This window comes from Enhydra lutris, unplaced genomic scaffold, assembly GCF_002288905.1.
Source record: "Enhydra lutris kenyoni isolate GAN:26980312 unplaced genomic scaffold, ASM228890v2 scaffoldscaffold6, whole genome shotgun sequence".
In the NCBI taxonomy this organism is placed as follows: Eukaryota; Metazoa; Chordata; class Mammalia; order Carnivora; family Mustelidae; genus Enhydra; species Enhydra lutris.
Genome location: NW_019154090.1, coordinates 1,336,814 through 1,349,126, shown reverse-complemented (window position 1 = coordinate 1,349,126; position 12,313 = coordinate 1,336,814).

Genomic DNA, 12,313 nt, shown 5'->3' with positions numbered 1-12,313 from the left:
CCTGGCATTCCCTGAGTGGACCCCGTGGTGGTAGCCCTGGGGCAGAGGGGGCCTCTCTGGGGCCTCCACAGGCCCCCAGCCCTCTGAGGGGACAGCTACGGCGGATGTGGGGTGGCGCTGGCTGGGCAGGGCTTGGCTGGGGTGCTGGGGCTGTGAATGTTCTAAGGAATGGGCCCTTAGCCCCTCCCTGGTGGGTGAGACCCCAGGGGCCGTGGGCCTGGGGAGGGTGCTGGGGTCCCTGCCTGGCCCTCTTCTGCACTCTCCCGGCTGATAGCCAGGAGTTAGGGGTGCGTGTGGAGGCATCCAGGGCGAAGGTGGCTGGGCTGCCCAGGAAGGACTGTTTCGGAAGCGTGGCTGGAAAGGCCCCCCGTGCACACCTGGGTTGGAGACCCCACAGAAGTTTCCAGGGCAGGCCCTGGACTCTCCACAAGCCTTGCTGGGGTGCCAGGGGGAAGGGGAGCAGGTAGCCTTCGATACTGCTCCGCCCCCCCCCACCGCTGTTCCCAGCCCCTCCCCCATGCTCTCCTGCCTGCCCGCAGGACCCCCATCCTCCTGCCGGGAGGGACTCCTGTGACGCCTGCTCTCCCCACGAAACCTTCTGGGGTCTGAACAGAGGGGCCCCTCCTAACCCCACCCCTCTCCTTCTCTAGACTTCGCCAGTGGATCTTTCTCTCTTTCAAAGTGGGCCCCCCAAGAAGTGTCCCCGTACTACTCCGGGCCCTAGAGACTGTGTGCCAGGGGACCTTTGCAGCACTAGAGGACCCCGAAGGGGGCTGAACCCCCACTCCTCCTCCTGCCCTCAGAGCGGTTACTGAGATAGTGGACCTGAAACAGAAGCTGCCCTCCAGCGCCACTGGGGGTGAAGAGAGAGGAGGAGGGAGACATCACCCCACCCCGGGATGGGGGGGCATGGGGGCGGGGCTGGTATAAATAGACTGCAGTCAGGTCCGGTCCCTGAGTCCCAGCATCAGCAGGGGAATCAGCTTTGTCCTCTGAGGTCTCCGCTTAATCCTCCCATTAGTCTTGGGATGTAGATGACGTTATTATCATTCCCAAGTCCCAGAGAGGTTAGCTCACGTGCCCAAGGTCACACAGCTAATAATTAAACCAGGTAATTAAAACAAACGAAGCTTGCAAAATTTTGTACAGGAGGTGATCTCTGGTGTTTTTTTCTGTATTCCCAAATCTCCCAAATGGACGTGTATTAGTTTTACAATTAAAAGGCTGAGACTCTTCTCCCAGCAGAATATGTGGGGGGGAGGGCAGGAGCGGCCTCTGAACCCTGGTCTCCAAGGAGGACGTTTGCTCCTTGAGGCCTTGGCGCTGTCTGGACACCACACAGGGCAGTAAGCGTCTGGGGCGGAGCTGCGGGGTGCGTGGGACCACAGCCCCTCCCCCCCTCAGCTGGCATGTGTGCTCACCTCCCAGAGCTGTGGAAGCAGGGGCTGCGCCCCCCACCCCACAAGGCTGCAAACCTTGCTAACCATCACCGCCCTGTGGGGGACACGGGGGGCGGGCACTGGTTGTCTGTGGCAGCATCGGGACATCTTCACAGATCTCTTCCACCCCACCCCTGCCTTGCCCAGCCTCCCCCCAGCCCCACAAATGACATTTTGATACTAAGGGACCCCATCACCCTTCTGTGTAGCTGTCCCTCCTCCGGAGGGAGCCAGGAGCCCCAGTCTGCCAGGACCTCAGTCCCCCTGCTCGTCTGTCCAGCCGTGAGCCTGCCTCTCCCCGAAGCCTTTGCCCGTGCGCAGCTCCCCAATGTGGAAGGCCCTTCCTCTGCCCTCTTCTTTACTTATGGAACTCCTGCACATCCCTCAAGACTCAGCTTGCAAATCCCTTTCTGTCTGCAACTTTCCCCGATAAATTGTCCTTTCCCCTCCCTTGTGCCTCATCACGTTTTGTGGTTGGGGGGCTGTGTTCCTGCTTTCCCTTCTCCGCAGACAATGGGCCTCAGAGAAGGCTTTGGGACCAGCAGGTCAGAGTGTGAATGGAAGCAGTTAGATCTTCAGGGCTCTGCTTTGCCATCTCAAATCTGTGTGACCTTGTGTGAATTACTTTCCTCTCTGTGCTCTGCTGCTCTGTAATGTGGGGTGACAGGTTTTGGAAGGGATAGCGGGGTGAGGTACAGCAGCCATCTGCCCCAGGAGGGTCCTCTGTGGGCAGTAGGCAAACGCAGAGGGAAACCCGGTGAGCAGAGCAGAGCAGAGCGCCGGGGCCCGGGGTCGCAGCTGCGGCCAGCTTGTGCTCCAGGGACCCTGAGAGCCGCGCCGGGGAGCACAAGAAGGAATGTCAATGGCAGAGGTCAGCTGTGACTGTCCCCTCCTGGCCGCTAGTCTTCCCTCTCTGGGGATGGCTGGGGTGGCTAGGGGTAGGGGGGATCCATCTCTGATATGGGGACCTCACACTCGTGCAATAAGAGGTTTGGCCACCAAGCCCCTGGTGACCAGGCAGAATGGAGTTCCTTTTCCAGGGCTGTGAGGAACTGTGCTCAGGGGCCTTGGGGGTGGTGGGTAGATTGCCAGAGCTAGGATGGGTTTCCGGGTTTCACTGGACCAGCAGCTGCTTTCTCCCAACCCCGGAGCTCAGGAATTACTAAGTCAAGCACAAACACATCTATCCACGGAAGAGAAAACAGTTTCCATTGTTTGCGGGGGGGGGGGGGGGGGGAAGGGAGGGTTAGAGCCTCTGAACCTGCTCCCCAGAGGGACCCAGGCCTTGCCTCACCCCAAGACCGAGGGGTACCAGCCCCTATCCAGGGATGACCCCAGGCGGGTTTCCCACTGTGCACAGATTGACTCGTGGCCCAGACAGCTCTCTGTCTGGCGCAGGGGAGGGGTGCAGTGCTTGGGAAGCAGGCCTGGGGGTGTCCTGTGTGCATCACCCACAGGAGTGGGGCAGATCCTAACCTTGCCTGAACCCCAACCTCCAGGGCCTTGCCCCTCCTGCAAGTGTTGTGGGGGGGCTCGGGGTTGGGAGGGGCTGGGAGCTCAGAAGTCCTCCCCAGTCACTCAGGGAGGCCCCATGCCCCCCTCTCCCCACGGTGGTGAACAGCCAGTTCAAAACCCTTTCACAGAACTCTACCTCTGAAACTAATAATACACTATATATAAACTAATATATATATATAATATATATATAATATAAACTAATAATATACTATATGTTAACTGAAATTAATTAAAAAAATTAAATTAAAAAATGCACATGTTTACTATGAAGAAAAACAACAAAATCCCGAAAGCCTGTTCCTTGTCCTCCAGTGGCCCCTTTTTGCCCAGGCTCCACCCTCGCATGGCTGGGACCTGGCCCGTCCCTGGAGCCCATGGCTGCCGCTTGGGGGAATGACGTGGAACCACGTGGAAGGTTCCGGGCTTTCCCCAACATGGACAACTCTGAAGCCCACAACTCACCCCTGGAGACGGGGGTCAGGGAGGATGGGGGCCTCTGGGGCCAGGGCTGGGAGGGGTGGGGGTGGCCTGGGGCGGATTCAGCGAGGACAGGTAAGGGGACAGCCCTGTCCTCTCCTGAACGTGCTGGAGCTCCAGAGCCCAGGGGGCCTCTGGCCTGCCCGCCCCCGTGGCCTGTGCCCTCTGTGCCCCGAGCTGGGGCTGGCCTTGCCACTACTGTCCTCAGGACCCGGTGCAGCCTGAGCTTCGAACGTCCTGTATTTTAATTCCCCCAAAGCTCACGGCCACCTGATGAGCCGCGAGTTCGCACTAGCATTTCGCAGATGGGAGAACCAAGGCCTCCATGGAAGGGCTTGCCCAAGGACCAGGGCTGGGCAAAGGTGGAGGCGGGATTGGAGCCCACCAGGTCCACTTCGGGGGTCCTCTGCTTCCAGGACCGGCTTCCAGGACCTGTCCGCCCTCCGAGGGGCGTCATCGTCCCTCCCACCTACCAGGCCGGGGGCCCCATAGACAGCCCGCACTGCGGATGACCCAGGGGGCCTCAAGTCGGCTGCTGGGAAAAGGGGAGCGGGAGAGGAAAACAGTTCACAGGCCACCGTGCCATTTATGTAACCTGATCTGGCTTCAAAGCCCCTTCCTGACGCCCCTTAGCATTAAGCTGGGTCACCAGACAGCCCGCTCAGAGAGGGGTCCTCTGGGGAGGGGCTTGAGGCAAGTTTGTTTTTGGGGAGATGTAATCACCCTCCAAGGGGCTTATCTCCCCGTTCGAGGGGAGCGGGCGGTGTGACTGTGGCTTTGGCAAATGTCCTGTCATGTGAGATATTTATGACCGGCTTCCAGGCCGCGGAGCTCCCCAGAGGCGCACGTCCACGAGCCAGGGCGGGAGCCACGGGGCGGGAGCACAGGGGGCCGGGCAGGGTCCAAGGGCACACCGGAGCTGACCATCGGGCTGGGGTCTCTGGGTCCTCTGGGCCCGAGCCCAAGGAGCATGCGCAGGGGCGGCTGGCTTGGCAGCCCCTCACATCTCGTCGGTGTCAATGACCTCAGCATCTGACATCACACGTGATGCCTGGAAACCAGGCTGGGCCGCGGGTAATAACATAGCCCGACTCCCAGGCCGACCTCGGGGACGGATCAGCCGCCAGCCTGACCTTGAACGAGATCGCATGGTTCCTGGGATTTTTGGGGCTCTGTGTCCCTGACTCTGCCAGAGGAGATGAAAACGAAACCATATGTTACCCCGTAGAATTAGAGCTCGGGACTTGACAGGGACGCCCCATGGCTCCCGGCCAGAGGGGCTTCCCCACGAGGGAGGGGGCAGCGTTCCTCGACAGTCCTTCCAAAGACCACGAGGCTGCCCCAAGCACGTCAGGAGGCAGAATCCTCGCTCATCACCCCCACCCCCATTTTTGGGCATGAAGTCCTGCCCCACCCCCCACGGGCTCTTCCCTGCTACAAACACTCCCACCCAGGTCTGCTGCCTTAATCTGGAGTTGGAAAGGCCTGCAAGCCACCCACACACTTAGATGTACAAAGTGGCCAAGGTGGTGGGAGTCTTCAGAATTCTGTTCGTAAAAACTAGTCCCGGAGCCGTCTGGTGGTCCGCGCCATGCTTCTTCAGTGGCTCGAACGCTGGTGTGGGCCCACTGCCCACCGTCCTGGCCTCAGGGGTGGCCCATCCCTGCCTCCTCTCCCCATGGGTGGCCCTGCCTGAGCTGTGCCCAGTGCTGATGAGCCAGGCCCAGGGGCACTCACGTGGGTGACTGGGACAGCCCTGGCCTGTCGCATCGACCGGAAAACGCACAGTCGATTTCTCGGGCTGTAGAGGGGCTCGGTGGGACATCAGGATACCCACATGCTGTGATTCTGCAGGCACACGAAGTCCCACGGTGACAGCGGGAGCCGCCGCACCGCCGCGCACCATCCCGACACTGCTAGCAGCAGCCCAGCTGCTCTAGCGGCACGTGCTAGAGGGCAAGTCCCTCTAACCTCCTCTCCCGGTGCAGAACTCAGAACAGGGCGCAGACGGCCCTCGCCAGGGCCCTGTGGGTGGGCAGTGCCCCGGTCAGGGCCTAACCATTTGGCTCTGGTGACCGCCCCACTGTCTTCTGTGCAGAGCATCACTGAGGCCCGAGGGGTAGGGCGGGGTCCTCGTGGCCATTGTAAGGGTTTGTGCCCGCTCTGTGCTCCTGGGGGGAAGGTCTGCTTGAGGCCTCTGGGGGAGGGGTCCCTGCAGAGCTCCTGGCCTGGGCGCTGGGTGGGGAGCCCTTGATAAACCCGCAAACGCAAACACGTTTGCACACGCACGCTTACATGCACAAGCACAGTGTGTCTGCATGTGTCCGTTCTGATCAGGGGCACTCCCAGAGAGAAGCCAGCCCTAAGAAGTGGGATGGCTCAGAACCAGGGTCTTCCTGCCTTCCTCCCCACATCCTCTTCCCATTTCAAAATGATGTCAGTGGGGGGTCCTGGAAAACTCCAAATGTGCTCCTTTGGCCCCCACCAAGCGGGCCGGTGGGACTTTCTTGCCATTATTTGGCACCAAAGCTCGTGGATGGGAATGACAGGTGTCCCAGGACCCTCCCTGACTGCTGCCAGTCTCATGGGTGGAGGGACCCTCTGGGAAGGGCCAGGACGGCTCCCAGGAAAAGGAAAGGGGGCCACGCTTTCCCAGAGGCAGGCTAGAGCATTCCTGGGTGTCACGCTGGGGGCTGAGCTCTCCCCATATCCCGTCCCACTCTCACCTTGACCCTGCAAGAGCGGGATATGGGTGAGATACCAGAACTTTCCTCCGGGGGGGGGGGACTGTGCGTATCACAGCAGCCCAGGGGTGTTGAGGGGGAGGCCTCCATGGCCAGGAAGTAGGCACAACCCTAGGGCCCTCCCAAGGGGATACCCAGCTCTTCCTGCCTTTACTCTGGGAGGTGACCCACTTGGGGGCTGGGAGGGGCTGCCCCCAGACCTTCACCCTGGTCCCCTCCTGGTCCCCACGGAGTAAAGTGTCCGGCCCATGCCCACCCCTCCTAGTCCTGCCTCCTTGTCCATGCAAAGGCTCCGGAACTTCTGCTTGACGGACCCAGAGCTGGAGGGTGGAGAGGAAGCAACAGACCAGCCAGGTCCAGCCCCTCCCGTCGCCCCCAACCCCGGCCGCCGGACCGAGGAAGGAGGCCTTGTGGGGGTTGCTGGAGAGGCCCCAAATGGGAAGCAGAGTGGAGGTGGTGAGAGTCAGCAGACGGAAGTGCAGGCCCCCATGTGAACTTGAGTTTGGGCTGAGCAGGAGGCGGTGTTCTGGGTTCAGACGTGTCGTGCAGCGTCCAGGACACCCTTATATGGAGAACATACTGGTGGGTTCGCTGAAGATCATACTGGCCAGGAGGGCTCACGTTTATCTGGCAACCCTGAGAAAAGCGTGGCCCCCACACAGCCGGCTGAGGGGCTCAGGCAGGGGTGGCCCCTCCAAGAATGGCGGCTGGGGTCCCTCGGACCACCTGCTCCTCAGCCTACAGGGTGGAAGTGTGGGGTCCCTCCCCGCTGGTCAGGCCTTGAGAGGTGGGGGTGGGGGTGCCAAGTCGGAGTCAGGCCTGAGCCCCATAATGTAGCCCTCACAAGGCCAGAGCAGCTCAGGCTGTGAGGGGGGCCAGCACTTCCCTGACGCCCCTCAGAGGCCAGTCCGTGGCTGACTTCAGACGGTGCCTGGGTGGGCACGTGAGAGATCCCTTCACCCAGAGCTCAGCAGGGAGGGGCACCGTTGTGCTGGGCTGTCCGGCCTCAGCCAACGGCCCCTCCATTGGGAGAGCAGTCAGGCAGGTTGGTGGACAGCCCTCCAGGCTGACCCCAGGGTGGCCGCCTTGCTCCAGCCCTGAATCTAACCCGTTCCAGGCTGCGCCTGCCTCCGAGGCACCGCCCAGGGCTCACCAACCCCATTCCTCATGTGCAAAGAATTTCCCGTGCGGCCGCCACTGCCGCAGCTGGAACGTTTCTGCAGACGGATCATTGCGAAGAAACCCAGCGTCTCCCCGTCTCCTGATGATGCCGACATGGGCTGGCGCCCCGGGCCCCGGAAACCCCCTGCCCTGGCTTGACTTCCTTTGCAGAGCAGATAAGGGGCTGCTGGCACATTGTGGGGTGGAGGACCCACCCAGCACGCGGACAGGGAGGCGCCAGAGGCGGCCGCAGACCCGGGGGCAACTCCCTCCTCTTCTCCTCCCTCTGGGGCTGCAGAAAGAAGACGCCCCTCCAGCCCCACTGGCCCAAAGACCACGTCTACACCTGGACACCCACTTCGCCCAGCCCCGCAGTGCAGTGCTCGGAGGGGTGCCTGGAGCACAGCCGCACCCACTCCTGGGCAGCCCCGTCTCCTGCTCAGTGGGCTGGGGCTGGGCCCGGCCGAGAGGAGCAGCTGTGTTCTCCGTGACTCCTGAGCCGTGTCCGTGGTGGGCCAGGCCCGGGGACACGCGGGTGAGCAAGCAGGCCTGGCCCTCTTCCGCGAGCCCGCGTGTGGCCCGACACGGAGAGACACGGAGGCGGTGTCAGGCTCAGCCACGCGGCACGGCCCAGGGAGCCCCGACGGAGGCTGGGGCTTGGGGCACTGCTGCGCACCCCGCACGCGGTTCCTTCCTCTCTGACACTGAGATCAGGGCCACAAACAGGCAGCTGTGTGGGCTTGCCCCATTGTGTTTTAAAAGTGGGAAAAAAATTATGTGAAAATCCAGATTTATTTTGTCTTGGAAAAACAAACAAAACGCAGGGCACGTTTGTCCCAGGTGAGGGGCTTCCCCTAGAACAGGCAGGGGCACTTCTCATTGCCACAGACCCGCCTCTCTCTACTGTCTTGTCACTTCCTTGCACAGTCCCTTTGTGGCTGCCTCCTGGTTCAGATATTTCAGAGAGAGACCAGACCTCCCACAGGGAGGTCCCTGTTTGCGGGAGGGTCATTCCACCTGGGCCTAGAAGACTGGGCACTCATCGCCAATGGATTCATTGATCTAGTGAGGCCTGCACCCCCAGAGCTGTCTTCATCCGTGAGAGTGGTAATGCCTGTTTGAAGGGGATGGCTTGGAGCCGGGGGCGGGCCCAGAGCCAGCACCTGCCATCTGCGAGGCCCATAGGCACCTGCGGAAGTTAGCCCGTCTCTTGTGGTGGTGGGAGCTCCTTGAGAGCTTTGACATCAAGGCAGTCCCGAAACCGGCAGGTTTAGGGATGACCCGGAGAGCCATCAGACACTCGTGCTGTCTCTAGCTCCTTTGTGGGGACAGACCCGAGGGTCCCCTCTATGAGCCGTAAGAGGGGTTTGGGTGAATGGGAGGCCTGGGACTCGTTTCTCAAAGCAGGGTTGTGGGGCTTCGTAGGCGTTCCTTGGAAAGGGCTCTGGGGTGAAAGGCACAACAGTGAAACGAAGGGAAATAGTCTTGAAAAGGTGACATTTGGGAGGACATCCCCCTGACGTTTCAGCTAGTGAGTGCTGTGGTGGGGAGAAGCACACGCTTTCCAGAGGCTGACAAGGGAACCCTCTTTGGGGAGCGTTCCATGGGACGAACGTTCCCCGAGCACTCGGAGCAACGCTGGACTAAGCACTATGACACGCTCGACACTTGGGTTGTGCATCGATCACGGACATGTCTCTCACAGCCTGCACCCCGCTCCCCGCTGTAAGGGGTACACGCTTACAGCTTACGGAGTAAGGAGCGGCCCCACAGGAACTTTCCCGGTCGAGCAGATCGTGTCTCAGAGCAGGAGGGCGGAAGGAGTGGGGCGCATGCCCCTGGTGCCCTTTCTGGGCAGGGCAGGTCCTGTCCACAGGCTGCAGGTCCAAGGATGTGCTGGGCCCCTCGAGTCTGTCCGGGGAGCAGCGTCCTTGGGTTCCTCCTGGTGTCTGCACGGAAGTTGTTCACAATGTCCCTGCTTACGGGGGTGGTGGGTCACGCAACGGCAGACAGTGGCCGCGTTTGCTCCGTGGATTCAAGGAGGTGAGTGTTTCTCATGGAGATAAGCCAGGCTGGCTCTCTGCTGGGACACAGAGCAGCAGGGGTGACAGGAAGGACTGGGACTGCATGGAGTGGAGGGCCACCAAGGGCTGTTCCCCTGGCCCTGCTGTGGTATTTTCCTCTGTTGGTTTTTCTGTCACCTGATTAACGTGGCTGCTCTGGACAGAGCCTTCCTGGGGGCTTGTCTGGACATTTAATCCTCTGGCTTGGCTGGAGAGCACCCGTATCTCCCTCCTGCCCACATCCTGGCCCCTGTGGGAATTTGGGATGGACGTGGAGGGGCTGGGGGTAAATTCCTCTTGTCCTTCTGTCCCTTTCCTCCTCTGGACTCGGGGCCATGATGGGAGGGCAGCGAGGAGGCCCCCTGGACAGGAACATCTCGTGTGGGGACACAGGTCCCGTCTGCGGTGGTCTTGCAGCTCCCGGGTGTCTGCGCGCTACAGCCTCACTGGGGACACCCTTCTGGTTGGGGAACATCATTTCCAGGGCCCTCGGGCTCTAGACTTGGACCTGAACCTATTTTGATTCTGGGAAGAGGTCTGTCCACCTGGTTCTGCGGAAAGAGAAGCTACAGGTGGGGGGCTGAGCCCAGAGAGGAGATGAGCCAGCCCGAGGTCACACGTCTCCAGCCTCCTGACCCCCGGCTCCAAACTCTGCCCTCTACATGCCTGAGGCCGTGCCAGGAGACACCCCAGGGGCAGTGCCAGCCCGGGCCTGCCTTCTTAGAGCTGAGCGTTTCAGGTCAAAGTTGCAGACCTGGAAGAAGTGAAACAGAACCTTTGGCCCCGGTGCGGCTCCACCACACCTTCCTCCTGCCCAGGCGGGGCAAGAGCGCACCCTTTCACTGCCTACTGCCCAGCTGTGGCCCTGAGTTGCGTGGCCCCTGTGGCCACTGACTGGGTGACCAGAAGACTTGGGGATCATTGCAAAGTGAGCACGGGACCTCGACCCGCTGGTTTTGAGCGTACGTGTGTTGTGTCCAGCTTCAAAGAGCGGCCCCCCGGAGTGCAGCCCCGCACGGCCGGCGTTCTGTTTGTCTGGGGCAAGTCAGGGCCCCCGTGAGCCTTGGCTTCCTCGTCTAAGGAGTGGGGGTGACAAGTCCAAGCTCCCAGCGAGGCTGGGTTAGGAGCTCAGGCTGGCCTGGCTCCTGCTTCTCACACTCGTCATCACCATCATCAAGCACGGAGAGCCGCTGGGACATCCCCTGCGTCCATCCTGGAAAGAGCCCTGCCGGGAGGCCCTCTTGCCCCACATTCCAGCTGGAGGCCAGTACAGGGCTCGGCAAGGAAGAGCCAAGAGCCTCTGGGCAGTCAGACCCTCAGGGAAGAGCTTCTCCGCCACACGACTGTGATCTGTTGGCCTCGCAGAGGAAAGGGCGTTCGGCCTGGGCCAGCCCCTGAGAGCTTGTCTGGAGATCTCACAGCTGAGTGTCTCTACTGGTGCGCCCTTGACTGAAGCATGGCCGTCCTCTATCGGGGAGGGTCGTCCTCTTCGGTGGTCGCTCACCTTCAGGAGGGACGCGCACGGGGTGGTGAGGGAGGAAGGGGATGCCCGCCCAGCCAGCCGGACCAGCCCGCCCAGCCCCGGTGATCAATGGGGTTTCAGGTGCCGCGGCCAGAGCGCCCTCCCGTCCCAGGCAGGGCCTTGGTGTATGGGTAGAAGTTTGTGGAACGAGGTGAGCGGAAAGGGCTTTCTGGGCAGAGACAACCGATGGAGCGGTCTACCGGTGACTGGTGCATGCGTGTGGCTGGGGACACCAGGCAGAGAAGCTGGAATTCCATCCGGAAGGTGGTGGGAGCTGAGGTGGGAAGAATCAGTTGTTACTGATATTTTTTCTTTCTGGTCAAAGCGCAGCTGTCCATAGGATCGCCTTTTGGCCTTTGACTTACAAAAGGAAGCCAAGTTCACATTCACAGTTGGGACAATACTGACTTTCTGAAAGAAAACCTTCCTCCCCCCGCACAGGCTCCCAGAAATCCCTGGAATCTTGCTCCTGATGCGTCACCCCTTTGTACAAACACTCACGTCCTCTGTGTGAAAGGTGCACCGCTGTTCGGACGGAGCGAGTCTGACCCCCACACGGTTCGTGTTTTCTTTCCCTGCCCAATAAACGTGCCATCCCTCCACACGAGCACATGTATTTTTTATTTTATTTTTTTTTAAAAGATTTTATTTATTTATTTGACAGAGAGAGATCACAGTAGACAGAGGCAGGCAGAGAGAGAGAGAGAGGGAAGCAGGCTCCCCGCTGAGCAGAGAGCCCGATGCGGGGCTCGATCCCAGGGACCTGAGATCATGACCTGAGCCGAAGGCAGCGGCTTAACCCACTGAGCCACCCAGGCATCCAAGCACATGTATTTTTTAAAAGATTTACTTATTTTTTGAGAGAGTGAGAGAGTGCGAGTGCACGTGCACGGGGAGGGGGGCGGGGGGAGCAGAGGGAGAGGGAGAACCTCAAGCAGACTCCATGCTGAGTGCAGAGCCGGATGTGGGGCTCGATCTCACACCCTGAGCCGAAACCGAGAGTCAGAGGCTCGAGTGACTGAGACCCCCAGGGACCCCCTGAGCACCAATTTGTAACAGCTGCACAGGGTTTAGTGGTGGGACAGGTGACGCTGGGTTCAGCCGGTCCCTGAAGACGGACGCCTGTTTCTCTCGACCCACGACAACCGGGCTGCGAGAACCGGGAATGTTGATCAGTCCCGCCCCCTGCCCCCTGCTTGCTGGGAACAGCTCTGAGCAGGTGTTATCAGCACGGACACCCCCTGACCCCGCTCCCCACCCCGCTCCCGAACGCTTGCCTCTTCCCCTCACCACCTAAGTTTTCAGGGTGACTCCGGGCCATCAGGTGGGTCAAGATGAACACGGGGAGCTGCTCCATCTTTAGCCTCCCGGATGGGGGGAGCTCCCCAT